This window comes from Myodes glareolus, chromosome 20, assembly GCF_982192425.1.
Source record: "Myodes glareolus chromosome 20, mMyoGla1.1, whole genome shotgun sequence".
Lineage (NCBI taxonomy): Eukaryota > Metazoa > Chordata > Mammalia > Rodentia > Cricetidae > Myodes > Myodes glareolus.
Genome location: NC_142045.1, coordinates 52414075 through 52435029, shown reverse-complemented (window position 1 = coordinate 52435029; position 20955 = coordinate 52414075). Strand labels below are relative to the sequence as shown.

The 20955-nt window shown below is 40.6% G+C and overlaps 1 protein-coding gene across 16 annotated transcripts in view; it reads left to right on the top strand.

The window, feature by feature from the left end:
• Window positions 1–20955, top strand: part of Mecom (MDS1 and EVI1 complex locus) — a 562715-nt gene that overhangs the window by 460667 nt on the left and 81093 nt on the right. Inside the window, exon 1 of one of the 16 annotated variants that reach the window (XM_085682368.2) lies at window positions 13062–13260. The exons of the other annotated variants lie outside the window; for them this stretch is intronic. The gene's annotated coding sequence lies outside the window, so the exon portion shown is untranslated. Of the gene's footprint in view, window positions 1–13061; window positions 13261–20955 lie in introns of those variants that run through there. 16 annotated transcript variants of the gene reach the window in all.

Here is a 20955-nt window from a genome sequence, read left to right as displayed (position 1 = left end):
ACTGGTAACAGGGTCATGGGCAGTAAGTTGTTCACCAAGAGCGTTGTTGAGTATCCCTCACCGTGTAGTATCCATGGAAATGGAAAATCCTTTCTACTTCATTCTGGGGCTGGATTGAAGGACTGGAAATGAAGAATGTTTGCTAAAGGGTTATTAGTAAGTGTGCTGTCTTTTCTTCTCAACTCAGGGAAAGGCTCTCTATTTTATTATTTAATGCTCTGAAAATGCACCCAGATTTTGAAAATATCTTGAGTCTTCAATGGCTAAATTTAGATTATATTTACACTAGTGTTGAGTACCATTCTTTCCTTCCTTAGATATATGAGTACTATTTTTGTGTGCAAGTAAGCTTAAAAATTGGCTGTCTAAATATTTAACCAGAGTTATTTTAAAAGAATTTCATTATTTATCTTCTTTATGATTTATATTATTACGCTCCATGTCTGAAGCTCTGGTTTATCATAAGCAACCCATCTGCTTCAACAACCAAGTTGGAACATTCATGTAAGATGAGTTCAGATCCCATAAACATGACAAGAGATGAATTACATTTAGTCTTTCTCCATGTTTAACCAACTTAATTTGTTTCCTATGCAGAAGAGGTTCCACATTTACTTAATATATGTTAGCACTTAGAAGCATAGCTAGAAACAAGGCGAAGGTCTTAACCTATTCGTAAATAAATGAGAAGAATCCTGTCGGGCCGAAAGAGAGAGAGAGAATTTATGTCAAACAATCAGGAATTTAATACATAGTGGTCTTTTAGGATGTCCAGTTTGTATACATACTCTTAAGGCATGATTACGAATAACTTCACTTCCTATAAACAATGTGACTGGGGAAATTACTCACAGATACAACAAAAAGGGGAGGAAAGGTAAGACACTTTAGCTAAAGCCAATAAGTGGATTACTTTCCCTGAAAAGGTTAAAAATGGCAGATTTATTTTTCACTGCCATAATATTTGTCTTTGTTGGGCCAGCTATCTGAGGTATTCTCCAGGAGACGCGGGGTTCGCTGAGGCGTCACTGCGTGACCCTGGGTTCAAAGTTACAGCAGAGCCTGGGGGATTTTTCTCTTCTTGGAGTGCGGTGACTGGCCAAGCCCTAACTGAAAGCACAGTCTCTTGACTGAATGGAAGTATTGACCGTGCTGTAGGGAAAGCAGTGATTATACTGGATTTCCCTCTGCCCGGGTAGAGGTCAAATAGAGGACTTTTTAGTGCAAGCACAACAGTCATTTCTCACTCTTCAGGTAAAAGGACTTATGCTATATTATTAGTGAAAATGTGATTAACTGTTAAGGCAACATAGGTTGTAATGATCTATAAAGCTATTTCTCTCCAAGTTATGGATTCATTGCTCCGCAACTCTAAATATATATTGTGCTCAGATCATGCAAGTCATGAATACTAAAAATAAAAATAAGCATATTTCTTTGATGATGATTTATGACCAAACAATTTGAGGCTAATACATTCACATTATGAGACACAAATACAAATGTGACATAACACAGTGGGCCTTTAAGATGGAGTGTCATTACTTCGGGAAATATGGGCAGTGCCTCAACTCCGTCACAGTGTTAGCCGCATGTTCTGAGAGCCCATGACTGATGCCTCAGCTTTCCGTGTTTGGTTACTAAATTCCATACTTAGGAAGAAAATAGCTCCCTTAAAAGCCTCATTGAGGACCCAGAAGCCCACATCTCATACATTGGGATGTAGGTGCTCTTGGGAATTAATGTGCAGAGCTGGTCAAAGAGACTGGGTGGCTTCTCTCAGGGAACATACTGAGTTTAGGATGAAGCATCTGAAGAGTGTCTCAACATCAGTGCACCCAGCAACACAAAGTCACAGTCCACGAGGGTCCAGGGCATCCGTGGTTTTTCTATGAACTGTTCTGAATAGTTCTGAGAGACCATAAATGCCTCAGTGGTGCTCTGCAGTTCCGCCTTCGTGTATCATGATAGCCACCCACAATCACTCTCTGATTGTGTCGCAAAGTTAAAGGCTACCAGAACCTTCATTCTGTGTTATTAAATGCGTCTGTGTATGTGCGCGTGTGTCTGTGAGTGCGTATGTGTCAGAAGTTTTCACCTCAGTTTTTGAGACAGTCTCATTAAAACTGGAGTTCACTAATTAAGCAAGGCTGGTTGGCCAATGAGTTCAAGTCATCTGCCTACCCCTGTCCCACTGAGGTACAAGCCCAGGCTGCCACATGAGGCTGTGCCGTGGGTGCCATGGACCTGACTCAGGCTCCATGTTGTTTGGCAGGCACTTGCCCGTCTCGGCTCTCTCCCCAACCTTGAGTGTCTTCTACAGCTGCATCTCCCCCTGCCCTGTACTTCCAGGGCCCAAACTTGCTCTCGGCGTCTTTGTTGCCCTTATTCACATATTCTCTTTACTTTTCTTTCATTGTCTCAGGTCCTTTGTCCTCTTTTTTCCTTTCCTCTCACCCTGATTGTTTTCTTTCTAAATCAGAATAGAATGTAAGCTGGCCTGAAGCATATTAAGAATGCTTTCTTGGTGCTACCCGTAATTTGTATAAAGGAAAAGGGTTTGTGGTACGAAGAGAGAGCTGCAGCCTTTGTGAAAGTTCATATGTGATCCTCTTCCCTCTCTTGTCCTGAATTTTACATTTTCTTGACCTCCGTTTAAGTGTGCATCTTCGTCTTCTAGCAATCCTTTTCCATTGCTACAATATGTGTGATACGATAATTATATTGATACCTGTGTCAGATCTTTAACAAAAAAGTTTGTAAGTTGAGATAAGAACAAAAGGAGGCGAGTGAAGATGCACATATGCACTATATGAGCACTGTGGCTACTGGGCACGGAGGACCGCACAAGCGCATCTCTAATTTATGTAGTTGAGAAGCAAACTTAACAGGGAGCTTGGCACAATTATTGAGGCAAGATTTTTCTTGAGGATGTAGTCTTAAACAACATCTTCCCATTTTCGGGTCACAATGCTCTGCTTTAGCATAAAACAGACATGTCTGTTCTCTTGTTCCATTTCATTTTCTTTGAAAAAAATATTGTGGGCCCACTGAATGGAAATATTGCTTACTGTTTATTGTCTGAAGTTGCTCTCCCGCTCTACCATCTTACCCAGAGAATAGCTTCAACCGAGACTTGTTGCATACCCAGGTCTTTATTTCCAGTCTCCATCCATTTGTTTTTTTTCAGGGTACTGTTTCAAAAGCTAGGTTTTGGTGGAGCAGCTGGCAAAGTTTAGCAGCCACCTGCGCACGTAATTCTCCTTCCAATGGAAGAAAATTTAATACACATAAAGGGAAAACTGTGCAAGGTGTTGGCTTTGCCACTTTTAGTTGAATTTGTGTACATTTTCTTGCACAGTGATGAATGTCCTGCTAAGTGAAACTTAACTCTTCGGTAAAGGATGAGGGGAATATGGTAAAGGAGTCATTTGTTTCAATCATGTGGGTTACATTGAAAGACTGGAAATGGGGAGATTGATCACGGTCAGGAAGAGACTCTTAAAATCTGTCAATTTGTTGAAGGGCAAGAAAGCACCCTCTGGTTTTGGAAACTTTCTGTGTTAGTTTTTTTCCCCCAGGTCATACTCCCATCTGAAACTGAAAACATCATGGTGCCTGCTGAACCCCACTGACTGCTGTGGTACAGTCAGACTTTTGGGATCCAGCAGTAAATAAATTTCTTCCCTGTCGCTCAAGACCAACTTCAAATCTCAAAGTTTGGCTAAACTGCTCACATAAGTGCACATCGAATACTGACCTTTTCTGTGCCGACAGTGACAAAGGGGTCAAGTAATTTGACATCCTTAAGTCAAGGCAGACAACGCTGCCAGTAACACCCTCGCCAGAAACCTGCGCCAACCCCATCTTGGTCAAGCCAGCAGCAGTCTCCTCGGTGTCCGTTTGTCTTAATTTACCGTTGAGAGCGAAGCGAGATGGCTGAAGCAAGGCCACTTAGCTAAGTGTGAACTTACGTAGACTTCCAACTCAGTCATCTTGTGAGAAGAAACAGTTAATACTGTTTTATTTAGACACGTAGGTTACTGACAGCTACAGAATACAGCTATGCACTTATTCTACCCAGGAAGATAAATCATCCAAATAAACGCTAGATTTCTTTAAAGCCCTTCCTAAGAGGAAAATGTTGATAGAAGAAATTTAGTATGACGTATAAGCATTATAGGTTAACAAGCTAAATTCATGAGTGAAGAAACCCGTCAGTTTGTGCTGACTCTGAGTCTAGAGCTACATTGTTTGCTTCCTCCCTGCTTTCTATCCTGTTTGCTCATCTCTCTCTTCCTTCTCAAGTACCTGAGTCCATATCTGAGTCATTTATTGTTGCTCATCTATGAGAGCAATTAAAGCCAAAACTCACACTCCTTCTCTACTCTTAGAAGGACTTCCGAGATGGACTCAAGTGAGCAGATACCATGCCTTCTTAGGGAAGGTATCGAGTAGTAGACACAAATGTTGTCAAGAAGAACAAAAAAATCTTGAGGGAGCATTGATTCTCTTATAGAAGCAGAAGCCATCACTTAAAGGATATTGCCGCTTATTACAACAAAAGGGCATTAGACAGCTGAAGGAAAACCTGTCTTGACATCATCTCCCAAACTAGAGTAAGGGTCCGAACTGATAGCTCTGTGTGGCTGTCGTAAGGCAGGTCCAGAGTGGTAGAAGATGCAGTCGGACTTTTTAGAGGTAAATTGAATTCTGGAGGCATTAGAGTTCTATACAATACAGTTAGGAGTGCAGAAGCTTCAAGACAATATATTTAAATCACAATGACATCTAGGGCAGTAAATTGTAGAATGATAATCCTAATATCAACATTACCAGTTGTGAATAGTCCTTGGAGTCTATCTGGTAGAGAAAGAGGCCAATGAGCTTTAAAAGTAGTAGCATATCTGTGAGGCACAACCTTCATACACAAGTATAACTTACCATTTCTTTATTTCTCAGTTTCTCCTCAGTGTTCATCTTGTTGCAGATTTTGCTTGCCAGCATTACTTACAAAGGTCAGTGGTTATACCAGCTGAGGGCCAGAGTCTAGGCTCTCCTTTCCTCCTCCTCTTCTTCCTCTCCTCCTTCTTCGTATTTCAATATTGATGCTTACAGACATCCAGATCTCAGCTCTTCTTTCTTCCTCCGTGTCTTCATTTTCCTGGGCCCTATCCTCCTAAATACATGATTTATTTCTCTAGTAAAGACTCTTACATCAGTATCAGCCTCTTAATCTCGAGTTCTGTCCTCTGTGTCTTCACCTGCCCACACTTCAAATGAAGTGAAATGCATTTCTTTTTCCTTCTGCCAATTCCTACTGGTAATAGATTTATGCTCTACCTAAGTGAACTTTAAATTTTTCATCAGCATCCTACACTCCTTTTCAACAATTTGCTATATTTAATTTTCCATTTTTGCTTTATTTTCTGAAAGTCATAATCTTACCATTGATTAGTCCCAAGATTGCTTAGAAGAGAGTTTTGAATAGTTTCCCTTCTTTTCAAGATCACCCTCAAAATATCACACATAGAAACCCTCCCATTTCCTTACAGTAGGTCTCTTGTTGCCTGTTGTCCACAGACATAGTTTTTGACTCTCTTCTACCCAGGTTCAATGCCCTTTGAGATGAGTTATGATGTAGCAACTATAGGAAAAGAGTCATTGACTCAGCTTCCAAACCCCTACCTCTTTCTCAGATGACAGTTCTCCATGCATTTGGGTTTTCTGGGTTTGTGGGAGGAGTGTTTTGCTACTAAAGTACACACTTGAATGCCAGCCCCCCAGTATGGCAACAAGACCCTTGGAGATTTTATCAGACACTCTTTCAAGTATCAGCTCTCTTCTCTCTGTTGCTCACCTTCCTTTTCGCCCAGAGTTCTGAGAATGCTGTACTCCTCCATCACAGAACATTCTTGTTTATACTGGTTTTCTCCATTTGAAGTCCATGGCCTATTCCATTTCTCTGCTTTGCCCACCTAGAGAATCACCGGTGCTCAAATTCAAATCTTTATCTTATAACTCTCCCAAAGAAGACCTACAGTTCTTTGATTTTAGCACTTGAGGGGTAGAGGCAGATGGATCTCTGAGTCTGAAGCCAGCCTGGTCTACAAAGTACCAGGATTACAGTGCTATATGGTCTTGAAAAGCCAAAACAGAAAGACAGAAAGAAGGAAGAAAGAAAGGAATAGAAAGGATAGAAAGAAAGAAAAGAAAACTATCAAATTAAATTTAGTAAAAAATAGAACCTCTTCTATAGTTTTTGAAGAGTGGGGTTGCCTCCACCTCCATGTTTTTTTGCCGTGAAGGGTCTTTCATTTGAGCATCAGTGTGGTCCAACATGTGCTGAAGGAAGTGCTCTTGGCTAAGCTGTTTTCTGGTTCCTCCTGTCACTATGATGGCTAAGATGACAAAGCCAAATAACATTATCCAAGAAAAAAGAATACAATAGTGATAACTGTATCTTAGGCATTTAAGATGATTGATAATTTTTGGTTTTGCTTGTTTTAGTATTATGAGCCTGAGTCTCATGTATATCAACTTAGTCTCAACTTTACTAGGTAGCTGAGGCTGTCCTTAAACTCTTGAGTCTCTTAAACCTCAGTTCCCTTTGAATTTCAGTCTTGACCCATCTTGTTGGACTAATAAAGTTAAGGGCAGGTTCAATCAAAGTGTGGAAAAGCTGGAGTCACAGACTTAGGTGATATTCAGGATAGTAAAATATGTGCTAACTTAAATAGTACAGATTGTTTGTCAGACTGGTGAGAAGGAAGAATATTTCTCAGGAGAGACAGTGAAGGATCTAGTGATTGCTTCCTTCTGCAGTGAATGGATTTCCCATTTCCTACACCATGAGGCTGTCTGTTACAACCAGGTAAACGACTTGCTTCTGCAAGCCCCACTCTTACTGGTTCCAGGTCAGGAGCAGCAGTGGCATAGACAACGACAACAATTGCTTATGTGCCAATAAGTCTGTCATACATTTTGCTGGTGTTGCTTGAGGAGATGATGCTCCTGACAATGCATGGGACATGCACTTGTGCTGGCAAGTGCTGGCATTATGCCACTTCCCAGGAGAGACCTGGGAGTCTCTAGTCAGTCCGTTCGCTTGCACAAAGCCTCCCGGGTAGGATGTTGAAGACCCAGTGCAGGATCTAAGCCCATCTCACTCCAAAGGCTGGCATCATCTCCATTTGCTCCTCAACCATGGCAAGTTCTGTTTCTGTACAACGAAGCTGTTCTTCACATGTCCCCAGGTAAGAAATTTGCACCAAGTGGCTTTCTTTTAGGAAGAGACTATAAGCCCTGGCCATGGGCTTCAGTGGGGTCTCTCATTAAAGGCCATCCACTGACTCTCCTGAGTTCTTGGGTGGTGCTCACAGAACTGTAGTTAATAGATAGATTCACTGCAGATGTAGTCACAGCTGGCTTTACTGTTTTAAGCATCTTGGATCTCTCACATCTTTCTTCCTCAAACTGTGATCTCAGGACCTCACACATCCAAATGGGATGCTATCTCAAAGCACAGATTTCTGAATTTAGTGTGAGATTTGTCGACTTAGAACATTCAAGAATCTACTTCCTTGTATGAAATGAACACTGTGAGGAGCAGTGTGGCAGTGGACCTTTGGAAAAAAAGGAATTCTTAGTACAGTTCTTTAAAGTATGTAGACATTTAATACGCGCGGTTAGTTTTGGAAGCTGTTTTGTATTGCAGCCTGTCAAATGCCTTCTAGTCAGGGGTGTTCTGTGGAAAATAGTCACAAGCAACTCTGCCCTGTGAGTGTGTAAATGTGTAGGCACTGTTCAAGGCTCTCTGGCACTGTCAGTGTAAGTTTTCCCTTACCCCTCATTTTCTGGTATAGTTTGGGTTTGTATTTGCCATCTACAGAATATGTGTATATTTTTGACTCCCCCACTTCTCTTTTGATCAGAAGTGGCACATGTTCTATGTCATTTAATTCTCAGGGTGCCCTGCCCAAGAGTATCATGAGTCCTATTTTATTGCTGAGATATTGAGTCTAATGTAAATTATTTCATGTTCCTACTTCATAGATGCAGGGATCTGGAACTGGGACTCAAGCCTTCCTGACCCTGAGTCTTGCCCTTTTTCATCCTGCCAGCTGCTCCATCTCATTGACTTCTAAAATGATAGGTACAGCTATAGCAAGGGTCACATTTCCACCTGGCCACTTTCTGAGACAGGGTATCTCGAATGCTTTCTGAATCACTACCTTATCCTAGAGAGTCAAATGGATTGAAATTCAAGGCAGAATTGAAAATAGGAATTTGCTGTTCTTTTTAAACAGTAACATGGTGCATGTGTGTGGTATTTGCATATATGTACACTTTTGTGTAGATGTGATTCCATGTATATATGTGAGTGTGCCTGTTTGCATGTGTGTACAGAAGCCAGAAATAATAGACATGAGGTGTCCTCCTCTGTTCCATTCATTTGTTTATAGACAGGGTCTCTTACTGAATCAGCAGCTTGCTACTTGGGTAGCCTGGCAGCCACATAGCCCCTAGAAGCTGCCTGTCTTCGTGAACTCTCTTACCACCAGGCCTAGGGTAACAGACGAAAACTGCTGTGTTCAGACCCAGCTTTTACAGTGGCCTAGAACTCGGGCCCTAACACTTGTAGGGTACACAGGAAACACTTTATCTACTGAGCCATCTACCCTTGCTAGCAGTTTTTGTTGAATCTAAACAATCCACTCCCTTAATTACTAGCTGGTGTGTAAAGCAAAGGGACCCGTTCTGACCAATTCTCAGTCCGTGCTAACCAATAGGACTTCTGCAGAGGCAGAACTATTCTGTATCTGCATTGGAGATAAAGGTCTTTAACAGCAGGCACCGGCCACATGTGGCCAGTGGGACTGAGGACTTCGTTTTCATTTCAATGAATGTTTCTACTCAAATAGCCACATGCAGCTGGCAGCCTCCCTGCTGGGCGCCATAGGTTCAGATGATTGTATCAGGAGACAGCGAGTGACTAAGGACTGTTGTTGGGGGCCACAGTGCCTTTCTTACTGCTGAATCCGCTGTCTAAAGGACTGCATGCCTTTCACGCTCTTAAATATCAAGTGGCAATAACAAACTAACAGCAGCACAGATCCCAAGTTAGGTGTGGGGATTTCTTGCAAATTTTTGTGTCTAAATAACTCAGTTCCCCCTCCCAGCAAGTGTTCATCGCTATGGTCAGTTGTTGTCACTACTATTGCTAATTTTTGTTTTACTCTCAGAATAATTTGAATTTGCTTTCTATTTCACGGCTTTAGAGATACCGAGAGGTATTGGAATCATGATCACCAATCCCCTAGTTTTAAAGTAAAATTTGAAATCTTCTTGATTAAAACTGTTGCTATATGAACACACACACATGCACATATGCTCACATACACATGCCCACACATGTGTATGATTAATATTGACATTAGGTTTATAAAACCTTTTCACTTAATGCTGAATAATTCTAGCCAGAACAAACTGACAAATTTGAATTTTAACTGCCTTGGTGAGTCTCAGGATATAAAGGCTTGATAGCCAACTAACAAATTCTTTTCCTGGTGGGAGTAGATTCCTACCCAAGGTTTAAAGCACTATAGTTTGAAAAGATAAGTAATTAATTGCCCTTTTACTCTGTGACTATATTATTAGTTCCGGACACTGCAAAAACTAGAAAAATCAAAGAGAAACCTTGAAGTTAAGCAACAGGTTGACTCCCAGGTTTTCTCTCTTCATCAGCATGTGAGTCAGAGTTGATGATGTGGCCAGCGAGTCACCTTAGCAGAAGCAATCCACACTGCTGGCTCTGTGCTAGATTGCCAGAGACTCGAGAGAGAGTCATGGGGTGGGAGGTGGGACCAAGAAGCCACCACACTATCCATGAAAATGTATGGTACCTTGGTTAGTCAGTGTTAACAGAGAAACCTGTTGCTTGATGGAAGGAAATCTAGCATGTCCTGTTTTGAAATCTGTCCTTGTAGTGAGTTGCCTTAGGAGAAATTGCCGAGGAAAAAGGAAGCAGCGTGTTTCTGTGGGCACTGTTTATTATGGCTGCGGCCTGTGTCTATTAGTCGGTAGAGGCGGAGCATCAAACTCTCACCAGTGTATTATAAAGCAATTCTATCCTTTCAAGCACTTTTGGTGGCACAATATGGAGGCACCCTTATTGTGATAACCATGTTTAATTGTTGGCTCTGTTGGTTTTATGACTCAAACAGGCCCCACCTATTGTTTCAGAGGTCAAGGAGTTGTTTGGCTGCATTTCATCTGAGCTGTAGCTTGTCCACCACACTCTTTCTTCCTAAGCAAACATGGCAACATCAGGGCTGGAAACGGGCATGCTACACAGCACAGCAGTCTCAGAGACTTGCATTGAACCGCTCCCTGTTGGCCGGCTTTGCCATTGCTAGAGTCCTCTCTTAACACACTCAAGGGGAGAATGGAAGTGTGGGTTTCCGTATTCTCTGCACAATGGCTTTGCCGTTAGTTTCTCAAGGTTGATCTCAGAGACAAGGTCTTTTGTGGTCTACAAAGATTGTTTAAGTGTAGGCTGTGAAAAAAGGCTTGGGTGACAAAGAGAGCTATAAATAGAAAAAAGAATACCTACAGATAACTTTGGGCACTCTCTGACAAGGACTCCTGTAAGAATACTGTGTCTTTGCAAGTGGATGTCAGAGATTTTTGATTACCCCTTTGATTTTCTTAATGTTAGAACATACTTATATCTGTAAACATACTAAATAGATAGCGTAGGCATAGTACATCCCAAACCGAACTTCTTGTGACATTTAGCAAACTGTAACTTGATGATTAATAGTGACTAATAGGTGTGTCTTGATACCTTGGACTCCAAGAGGGGTGCAGTATCAGTCAGTGAAGATTGGCAGCCTCATGAGAGGGACACTTTTGTAAATGATAAAATTATATGTATTTCAAAGGATCGTTAGGATTTTTTTTCATGATACTAGCAAGTGTTTGATTTATACAACCAGTTTTAGTTCTTTACATGCCTAGGGATGAGTCCCATGTGTGGCAAGGAATATGGGTGGTTAATGTTTAGGAGTCTTTGTTACAGGTGAGGAAGATGCCTGTATAACATGAAGACACTAGAGACGGGGAGAAATCCGCAGACTCAGGAGCATAACACAAGTTCTGTAGTTTCAGACTAAAATGCTCCATCCAGCCGTCGAGGTGACACTAAAGACAACTGATCGTTACTAGAAAAGAAAGTCTCTTTTTCAAAGCCTGCATATTAAAATGTTGTTTCATGGGGGCTGTAGAGGTAGCTCAGACATTGAGAGCACTGACTGTTCTTCCAGAGGTCCTGAGTACAATTCCTAGAACCCACATGGTGGCTCCCAACCACCTGTAATGGGATCAGATTCCTTTTTCTGGAGCTCATGAAGACAGAACACTCATACACATAAATATATGAATAAAACAGTCTTTTTAAAAAAATGTTTCGTGTCTGTTTCACTCTGAAGAGCTTCACTTCAAAAATAATAGACTTCTGTGGTCACATAAGTAGTATCCTAGATGGTGGCACAACTCCCCAGGCGACTGGGTGTTCTTCTGTTTAATTTTAAGTACTAGTTGTCAAGTTGGAAAAGACAGAGGAAAGAGCTGACCTTGTCTTGTACTGGTCAGTTGCGTTCTCCCAATATTCCTGCAGTTAGATGCTGCAGAATCACATATACTCTATTTCCCAAGAAGGTACAAGAAAGCATTGTTTAGCAATATAATCCTTACATTGACTTAATATGGATAAAATCGTTTATAACTGAATTACTGATGATATTCCCAATGATTTAGGGATAAACTTATTTTGTCTTGATTTTCATTTTTAAAGATGTTTTCACCCATGGTTTTTCTTGCATTATGACCTTTAAAAACATTATCTTTCTACCTAGTCATTGTAGTCATCCAAATAACTTGGAAGGAAGCTTTTGTAGTTTGATACCATGCATCGACTCATGTCCATTGTGTGAGCATTGTATCTGCATGCCAGGAAAATGTGCCGGGGACAGGATCACTGCCAACATGTACAAAACTTAGTTCTCTGTTAATTTTGTATCAAATATGAGCCAGCAGCAAAGATTCACAAGACTGTTTTCCTGGTCTTGAAAATCTTAGTGTTTAATGGTAATTAGATAGGTAGACAGAGCGGCAAATAGGCAGATAGGAAGACAGAGATACTTTAGAGAAAGCATTGACAAATTTATGTCCAAAAGGTCATGGAAGCATAGAAAAATACCCATTCATTGGTAGTTTGGAAATTTGTTACACATTTCTAGGGACAAAAATGTTTCAAATGTGAAGCATGGTCAGTTAGGCATGCCACCCTTAAAAGAATATAAAGAGTCACATGGTAAGCCAGGTGTGGCTGCTAAAACAAAGGCTCAGACCATGAACCGCTAAGGTGAACTTGAGCCTTTATATTCCAGTCAGTCCTTAGAGAATGCCAAGTAGGGAGTGGGCAAGCCAAGAGTCAGATAAGATGCTGGGGACCACACGAGTGCTATGCAGAATTCTTTGGCCTTTTGCCTGTCAATGTGTCATGCAAGGACATAAGGCAAGAAAGTAATGTGTGTGTGTGTGTGTGTGTGTGTGTGTGTGTGTGTGTGTGTGCGTGTTTGTGTTTACTGCAAGTACATGGAGCTAGAGATTGAACCCAGGCTCTTGTGCATTAGACAGGCACTGTTCTACTGAATTAAATCCCTAGACCACTGGGTTTGCTTCTCAGTCAAGCTAAGTCATCCTAGCAGCATTTAGAGAGACGACTTGAATATGGCAAGTCTCTATGCAAGAAGGAGGGTGTGCTGGGTGATGTGGGAGAAGGAAAGAGGGAAAAGCGCCTGGTGTAAGAGCTGTTTAGGAAATGTGACCAGAAGCCTGAGGATCTGCTGAATTGGGGGCGAGAGAGAAACACCGAGGCTAATCAAATGCCCACCAGAGAAAGAAGGCACACACTTTTCAGTTGGCCAAGTTGAACTTAGATACCTGTGGGACAACTGGATGAACCAGTTTGAAGTTTAGAAGGAAGCTTGTGGTTAGAGGCATTGTCCGTGATCTATCAGCATAGGGAAGGAGAGAAGATTATAGCTCTGGGAGTGGCTGGAATAGAACCCAGCAGGCATGTTAAAGGAGAATACATTGAGGACTAATCCTTGGGAGGAACCCAGTCCGTCCTCAGCAACTGGAGAAGATGGCTTTCCAGTGAAGGTTCTGGAAACAGATCCAGAAAAGTAGAAGGTAAACGAGGAGAGGGTGGGCTGTGACTGCCAACTGGAGGGACTGTGGGGGGAGCAAGTGATGATAGCGTCAAATATATTTGCATTTTAGGTTACATCTATGGCCATTTTTTATGTACTTTCTAAAGATGGATACAGGAATGCATGAATAGAGCAAACATTTTTTAAAATGTAATCACCATAGGGTAAACTTGAAAAACCCATCTTTTTTAAATAGAGTAAATTTCATAATCCTTTATTATGATGATGATGTTTATTAAATAGTATATAGTTCATGAATGTCTTTGTATGCAGTGTTACTTGCTTTTTAATGAATGTACATAGAACAAAATCAAAACATTGCGATTTCCCACTTTCTCCAGTCATAGACCCCAGAGCATGCTGAAGCCCAGTGGCTTGGCAAAGGGGAGCTCCTGAGAGCTAAAGGGTTAGGTCCAGATGTGACTGCTACACACCCATTCAGCATTCAGCCACAAAAATCTCTGCGTGCATTCTTTAGAATTCTTAGGCTTCTTCTAGTCATTGCTGCTCACGATCATGAACTTAAGATAGTTGCAATAATGAAAATACCAACTACTGCTTTAATGCAATCCATTTTTCCTCATTTTAGACCCTTAGGAAAAAAAAGTTGTGGCTCTAATTTATTTCTGTTGAGAGTGAGTGTATTTAGAAGCTGATCACCAGTGCTTAGGTCTTTATATCTATGAAGTTTCCCCCAGGAGTACATAAAGTGAAAACTCGTAACACCGTGGAAAGAAAGGAAAGAAACTGACATTCTTCAGGGTCTATATATCCCCAGTAAATAGACACAGTATCCCCAGTAAAATAGACAGCAATCTTTAGAAGTTTAAATCCATGATATCAGAGGTGGCCAGGCTGTATAACTTAGTACAAAGAATTTTCTGTCTTGGTTGCTAAACATGAATTACATTTCTATATCAAGCTAAACCAGGGATAAACTTTTCATTGTAATTTTTGTATATGGCCCTCAGAAACAACTAACTCTTCTTTGTCTCATTCCTCAATGCTTTGTTAGTTTTACAAGATTCATGTCGATCTCATCTGCCTTATGCCCCACTTTGGATGGTGCCCATTGAATGTTGGTTTAATTTCCTATTTCTAGTTCTGGAATGACCAGTCTCTTTGTATCTGTGTTTCCTGGGAACTTTCTATTTTGTTAGAACCAATTCTCTTTCCTCCCTCGAGAAAACTAAAGTCCAAGTTCTTGCCCATCACTTCTTCACCTGTGTCTTAGTGCTCTGAATATTCTTGCAGGCCATCTGCCCACCCCTCATGATGGCCTCTGACATTCTACAGTAGCTGAGAAGTCCTTGGCCCTGTGATTGCGCATGTTCATCATTGTTTGCCTTAGAGTAGCACGGTGTAAGTGCTTGACAAGTGTTTATTAAACTATGTATTGTAATGATTATGTTACTTGTAATTTGTTTCATTTTATTTTTCATTTATTCATTTCATTTAAACAAAATTAAAGATCATTTTAGTCTACTCTTTTTAAAAGAATAATGGTTATATAATATAAATGTTGAAGAGTTTTTAAATTTTATTTTAAATTGATGTAAATACATAAAACTTGTATGTATGACTAGGGTAACAATGTTGTGATACATGTTTACATTGGATAACGTTTGAATCAGGTTAAGTACATCAGAGTTTTCAAACATTTGTCATGTATTTACAGTGAAAACATTCAAATTACTTGCCTTATCTTCTTGGTGTCTATAGTCACTGCTCTGTGAAGCACCGCACTGACGCATCTTGTGCCCCTAACTATACCGTAGTACTGACCAGCCCCACCCCACACCGTCCTCTGATACCCACCATTCTGTTTCCAACGTCTATGGGACAAAATATGTTAAAGAGCTTTATAATGGTCATAAAACAATATTTCTAACTTTCATTTCATCACACATGTGTACAGACTGTATCCCAACCTTCAGATGGGGCAGTAAAAGTGGCTTAAGAGTGAAAAGGACCCCCTTCCAAGACGACAATCTAATGTGTTTCGGGGTGAACAGAAATCCAGTGAGATATATTGAGTTATAGTTGGGTAATAATATATTTCCTCATGGGAGTCAACATTATTACATAATTAGCAAACATGTCTGACTAATAAAAAAATAGCATTTCACTCATACCATATTTTTTCTCTCTCAAAATCGTATTATTTCTGCTCTGCAAACAAAGATATTCTACGGTAGAAAATTGGCATGTGTACACTTAGAGAAGACAATATTCTTAAGAGGTATTGTATTCTTACAAGAAACATCGAAGCATGTGCTGACAGAAAAGCCAAAAACAGTTTGGGGTGCATATTTGAAAACTGGCTATTAATCTAGTAACATTGAAAGCTGGATGCCTATTTTGGGGTCTCATCATATATGCCCAGACTCCATCCTAGTGTATGCTGTGCAGTGGTGTGCTATATATTGTGTGAAGTGTTTGTATTGTATGCTATATGTATATGGAGTGTGTATGTATGTATAATATGCTTATGTCTTGAGTATGTGTTGTGTGTTTGTGTGCTGCGTCTGTGTGTTGTGTGTCCTGTACATGTGTTTGCTGTATGTGCATGTGTAGGTGGTTGTATATGTGGTGTATTTGTGCTAGCCTGTGTATTGTATGTGGTAGGTATGTGTGTTGTGTGTTCATGTGTGTGTTGCCTGTGGTGCTCAAATTTAAGATCTTGCACGTGTTGACAAATGGTCTACATTTGAGCTACATCCTGAATCCCTATAATTTATCCATGAGAAACCTATCACAGAAAGAATTGAGAATTCAAAATGGAGAATCCATTGTTTTCCATTTTGTGGTGGAAGAGAAAATATTACATAGAACCCCAAAAGCACCAGTAAGTTTCTTCAAGAAAAACAGGTCAATAAAATTAAATTTTTGATCATCTTCTGAGTCCCATGGGATACACTCCTTAAATTACCCAGGAAGAAAAGGTGCTCAGATGTTCTGTGTGCTTGAGAACCTACTTCCTCCCCTTCCATGTGAACTACTATGAGCCTCTCTAGGGAGCTTTGTGGAATGTGGCTCAGAATGAGACCTGTTGGCTCATAATGACAAACATTATTTCAGCTACTTTCTGCTTGATGAAGTTACACACACACACACACACACACACACACACACACACGGTCAAGTGCACATTTGTTGACTAACAGAATAATTGAAGAGTGAGTTCTGAGGGAATGGAGATAAGGATGCTTTGGATTGACTTTTAAAGTCTGATTTAAGATTGGCAGTTTCAATTATTAAAATAGACATGTAAATCAACAGATGTAAGGACACAGTACTGGACTCAGGAGGGCTTGTAGTTTTAGGCATGCATTTGAAAGAGTGTCTGGGACAGTCTGAGCATCTGTGACCAGTACGGACAGCCTGAATAGCTATATGATCACTCCTCGGACCAGATACTATCTTTCCCTTTATGCTTTGTCTGGCTAACATTTGTTTCTTTTTTTCCCTATGAAAACCTGCCTTCCTCTAGAATTGAACAAAACCAAGTGTTGCATCACTGCTTTTTGTTTGCTAAGGTAAACTTGTGATAAAATGGTCAGCAGGAGTTTGGGTGGCTCAAGGAAACCACTGCTGGCTCTCACTATTCCATACTCACCACTTTACACTCCAGAATCCCAGCTTGAAGGTTTGTGCAGGGTTTTAAGTATACAATGTACTAAATTCTGAGTGATACTTTGGCTTCTTTTTGTTGACACTGAATAACTGAAATGTTAATATTTTTATTTCTGTTGACACTTTGAGGTCAGGGTAAATGTTCAGCAATCTAATGGGAAGTATGCACTTGAGTTCTACAGTGTTTGCAAAGAACATAGCAGGAAATTTCAGAAGAAAAAACACAATCATTTCTCTTTATGAATCATTTTCTTGCATAATAGTTAAGTCTAGATTAAGGTGGCTCTTTTACCTCATTTTGATAACTCCAGATATTTCTCCAAGTGTCCTGTCTGACTGAAGAAAGATATCATGAGCCAGGACAAGATATTGGGTCTTATGGTAACAAGTGTGCATGTGTTCTCCTCTGTTCAATGACAAAGCAGGATACAGATTCTCCTTTTAAAATGATTTTCACATTTTTATTCTGTGTGCATAAATGCTTCATGTGTATGACACATGCAGTGCTCATGGAGGCCAGAGGAGGGTGTCAGATCCCCTGGAACTGGAATTACAAATGGCTATGAATCACCATATGGATGCTGGGAATAGAACCCCAGTTCTCTCCATACCCTGACAAATTCTTAAAAGCTGTTTTCCGCAACAAAATCATACTGATTTGTTTTATTTACTCTATGCTTAGAGACTAAATGAAGGAGAAAAATTACCCATAATTTTTAGCACACAAAATTCAGTTCTAAACAATATAATCTAATTTATTTTTTCTATATGGTTTTCCTATTAATTCTATGTCTAATTTTTATCTATAGTCATCTATTATGTTTGTATATATTTGCCTATAAATTTATTGTATTTTACTAATAAAATTTTATCTATAATGATTTTTCTCTACATATTTTATCTATAAGAACACCAAAAATGATTTTATCTTTAATAGAATATTCTAAATCATAAGTATTTTACTTTAATTTCATTTGAGTTGTGATATATACTAATAATGTAACTTTATATGGTATTTATATTTTTCTATAGGATTTGCCAATTTTCTGCTTCTAATCATGAGCCTTTTATTGAAAATCTGTATATTGAGTAGTTTTTATAATACAAGCCCTAAGGTTCAAGCACCAGGAATTGAAAAAGTAAAATAATGAGATCAATAAAATAGCTTTAGTAAAAAGGAAATGATTAGATGTCATACCAGCATAAACTTTGAAGTTGGTAAAGCAAATAAATTTACAACTTTTTTTCTTGTGCATAACCAGTCACAATCAGTTGATGTTAACAAATCTGATAACAACAGGATTTAAATCTGGGAACTGACATTTACCAATTTCACATATAAAAGTATTTAACTTGATATCTCTAAATGAAAATAAGATAATACTATAATAAGAACCAAATGAAAATAAAATAATACTATAATTTAATAAAGAACCAAATAGATTAATTTGAGCAGCATGGAAACAATTCTTGCTCATTTCTCATGGGCTTTGAACACTGTTTTAAACTTAAAGTCTTTACAACAAAAACCAGTAACTGTGTGGACAGCAATCCTAGTGACTGAGTAGGGAGCTCCAAAGGACAAGTGACCAAAAGCAATTCAAGTATACAGTGTGATTTGTTTTACCAAGTACTATTTTGAGGAGGGGGGTGAGCTGGCCTAATCCTGGCTTCCAGAGGACCAGATTTGAGTCCCAGAACCCAAATGGCATCTCAAATTGCCCATAACTCCAGTTCTGGAAGATACGATACCCTCTTCTGGCCTTAATGGGCACGCAATGGGCACCCAGGTACCCATGTGGAGCAGACATACAGACAAGTGACCATAACTTCTGCACATAAAATAATACAACTAAGAAGTACACTTTTGAAGTTATATGAACATATGTGTGCGTGTGTACCTCTCAAACATATGAATTCTACTTTCTTACATTAGTGCTGAAGAGTCTGCTTACAGTAGACCTTGATGTTCATTTTCAATCAACTAAGAACAAGGTGACATATTTGGGGAAACCTTGGTAAAAGGCCATCCTAAAGTGGAAGCATTTTAGACTTTTGTTGAGTATCTGGACCCCCCCGCACAGTATCAAAGGGAGCTGTCTGTGACTTGGAATGTTGCCGTGGATACGTAGTCACGCCGTATCCGTTCCACTTGTCCCTGGCCAGTCACATACACTGCCGGAGCTGCTTTTCTGCTGCTGCGACCAAATGCCCTGTTGAGAAACAACTGAAGGATGGACAACTAATGGTTTGTTCGGGCTCCCAGTCTGTGACAGTGAGAACGCATGGCAGCAGGCACATGAAGCAGCTAGTCACGTGGTGTCTGAGGTCAGGAATCAGAGAGTGGTAACATGATTGCATGCAGGCTGCTTTATCCAGTGTGAGACTCTAACCCATGGAACGATACCATCTACACTGAGGTTTGATCTTCCTACCTCCATGTACCGTGTACAGGCACTTCCTCATAGACACGTCTAGAGATGTGTATCCATAGTGATTCTAAATCCCATCAACTTGGCAATGAAAACTAACCGTCACAACTTCATTCTTTGTCACCCTAAGACCCCAAAACATCACTTTTAAAATGTAACTTTTTATCCATTGTCTCTATAGGGTCATGACCACCTTGCAATATAAAACACATTCAGTCCAGCTTCCAAATTCCTCATAGTCTTGAACAATCCCAGCACTGTTTGTAAGTCCAAAGTACTCTCGCTTCTGAGACTCAAGGAAATCTCTTAATGTGAGTTCCTATAAAATAAAAACCAAATTACCCTTCAAATTGACAGTGGCACAGAACAGCCATCCCTATTCCAAAAACGGGACTAGAGTGTGGACAGAATGAGAGAAATGAGCAAACCAAAGTAAGACTGAAATCCAGCAGGGAAGCGCACTGAATCCTACTCCATATCTGGCTTGTGATGGAAGCTGCCAGGCCCCAGTGGCTTTGCGAGAGCCCCCTCCCTAGCTATGTCACCTGAAGTACACATATCCTCTTTTGGGATAACTCTTCTCCATGCTTGCAGCTTTCCACAACAGAGATCCCATGATCCTGGCATGTAGTTCCTGACCTCAGCAGCCCTCTGGTGCAAGACTCCATGACTATAATCCCCTTCATCCTGCATCCTATATCATCAGTTCCACCGGAACTACTGTTGCCGTAGGCTCAGGTGGAAGCCTGGCTCTCTGCATCCACAGCTGTGTTGGCCTTCAAGCGCGAAGCCTGGGAAGACACGGTCTGAGCTTGTTTTTAAGTAGCAAACCCCTCCAGCACAGTTCTCAGCTCACACTCTCTCCTTTCAAATGCAGTCTTCATGTCTCAAATGGATCTTGAGGTCTTGTCTTCGAGGTGCCTTTCCTTTTCCTAGACCAGAGCAGGAGCACCTCTCAATGGTAAATCTGTATTCAGATCTCTACAGAGATGCTTCCTCATCCCTGCTCCTCTTACCTAAAGCTTTCAACTGTTCATAAACCTTTCCTCACCAAACTTCACGTTTTTCTTAACTTTCAGCTTCACCATTTTTTCCCCCTCCCTCTCTATGGAACTGAATGCGAGCCATGAGAAAAGAAATCACGACACAGCCTGAATGGTGACCTGTTTTAAAATGTCCTCTACCAGCAAACAGGCCCATTATTATCTATAAGTTTGGCCTCTCTCGAGGTCTTAGGACACAGGCAGAACACCACCGGATCCCTTGTCAGAATGCCACAGGAGTGACCCCAGCCACTCCTCCCTTCTGAAACTCCCTCCCTCACTCCCTTCTGAAACCACAGGAGCCCAGGCTCCACTGTGCACTGATAATTCCTGTCTTTCAAGCTCCCACCAGAACGGCTTACAATATGTAACTGACTTTCTAACCCGAAGTTCCAAGCTCCTCCACATTGCGACTAAAGCTAGTTCCAGAGGCCCAAGGACCGCATGGTCAGGCTTATCACAATGGTTCCACTTCTCAGTACTGATCCTCTGACCTGGTTACCCTGATGAAGTCAGCTTTAGGATCGAAAGGGTCATTGTGCTAACAGCTGGGGAAACAGTTCA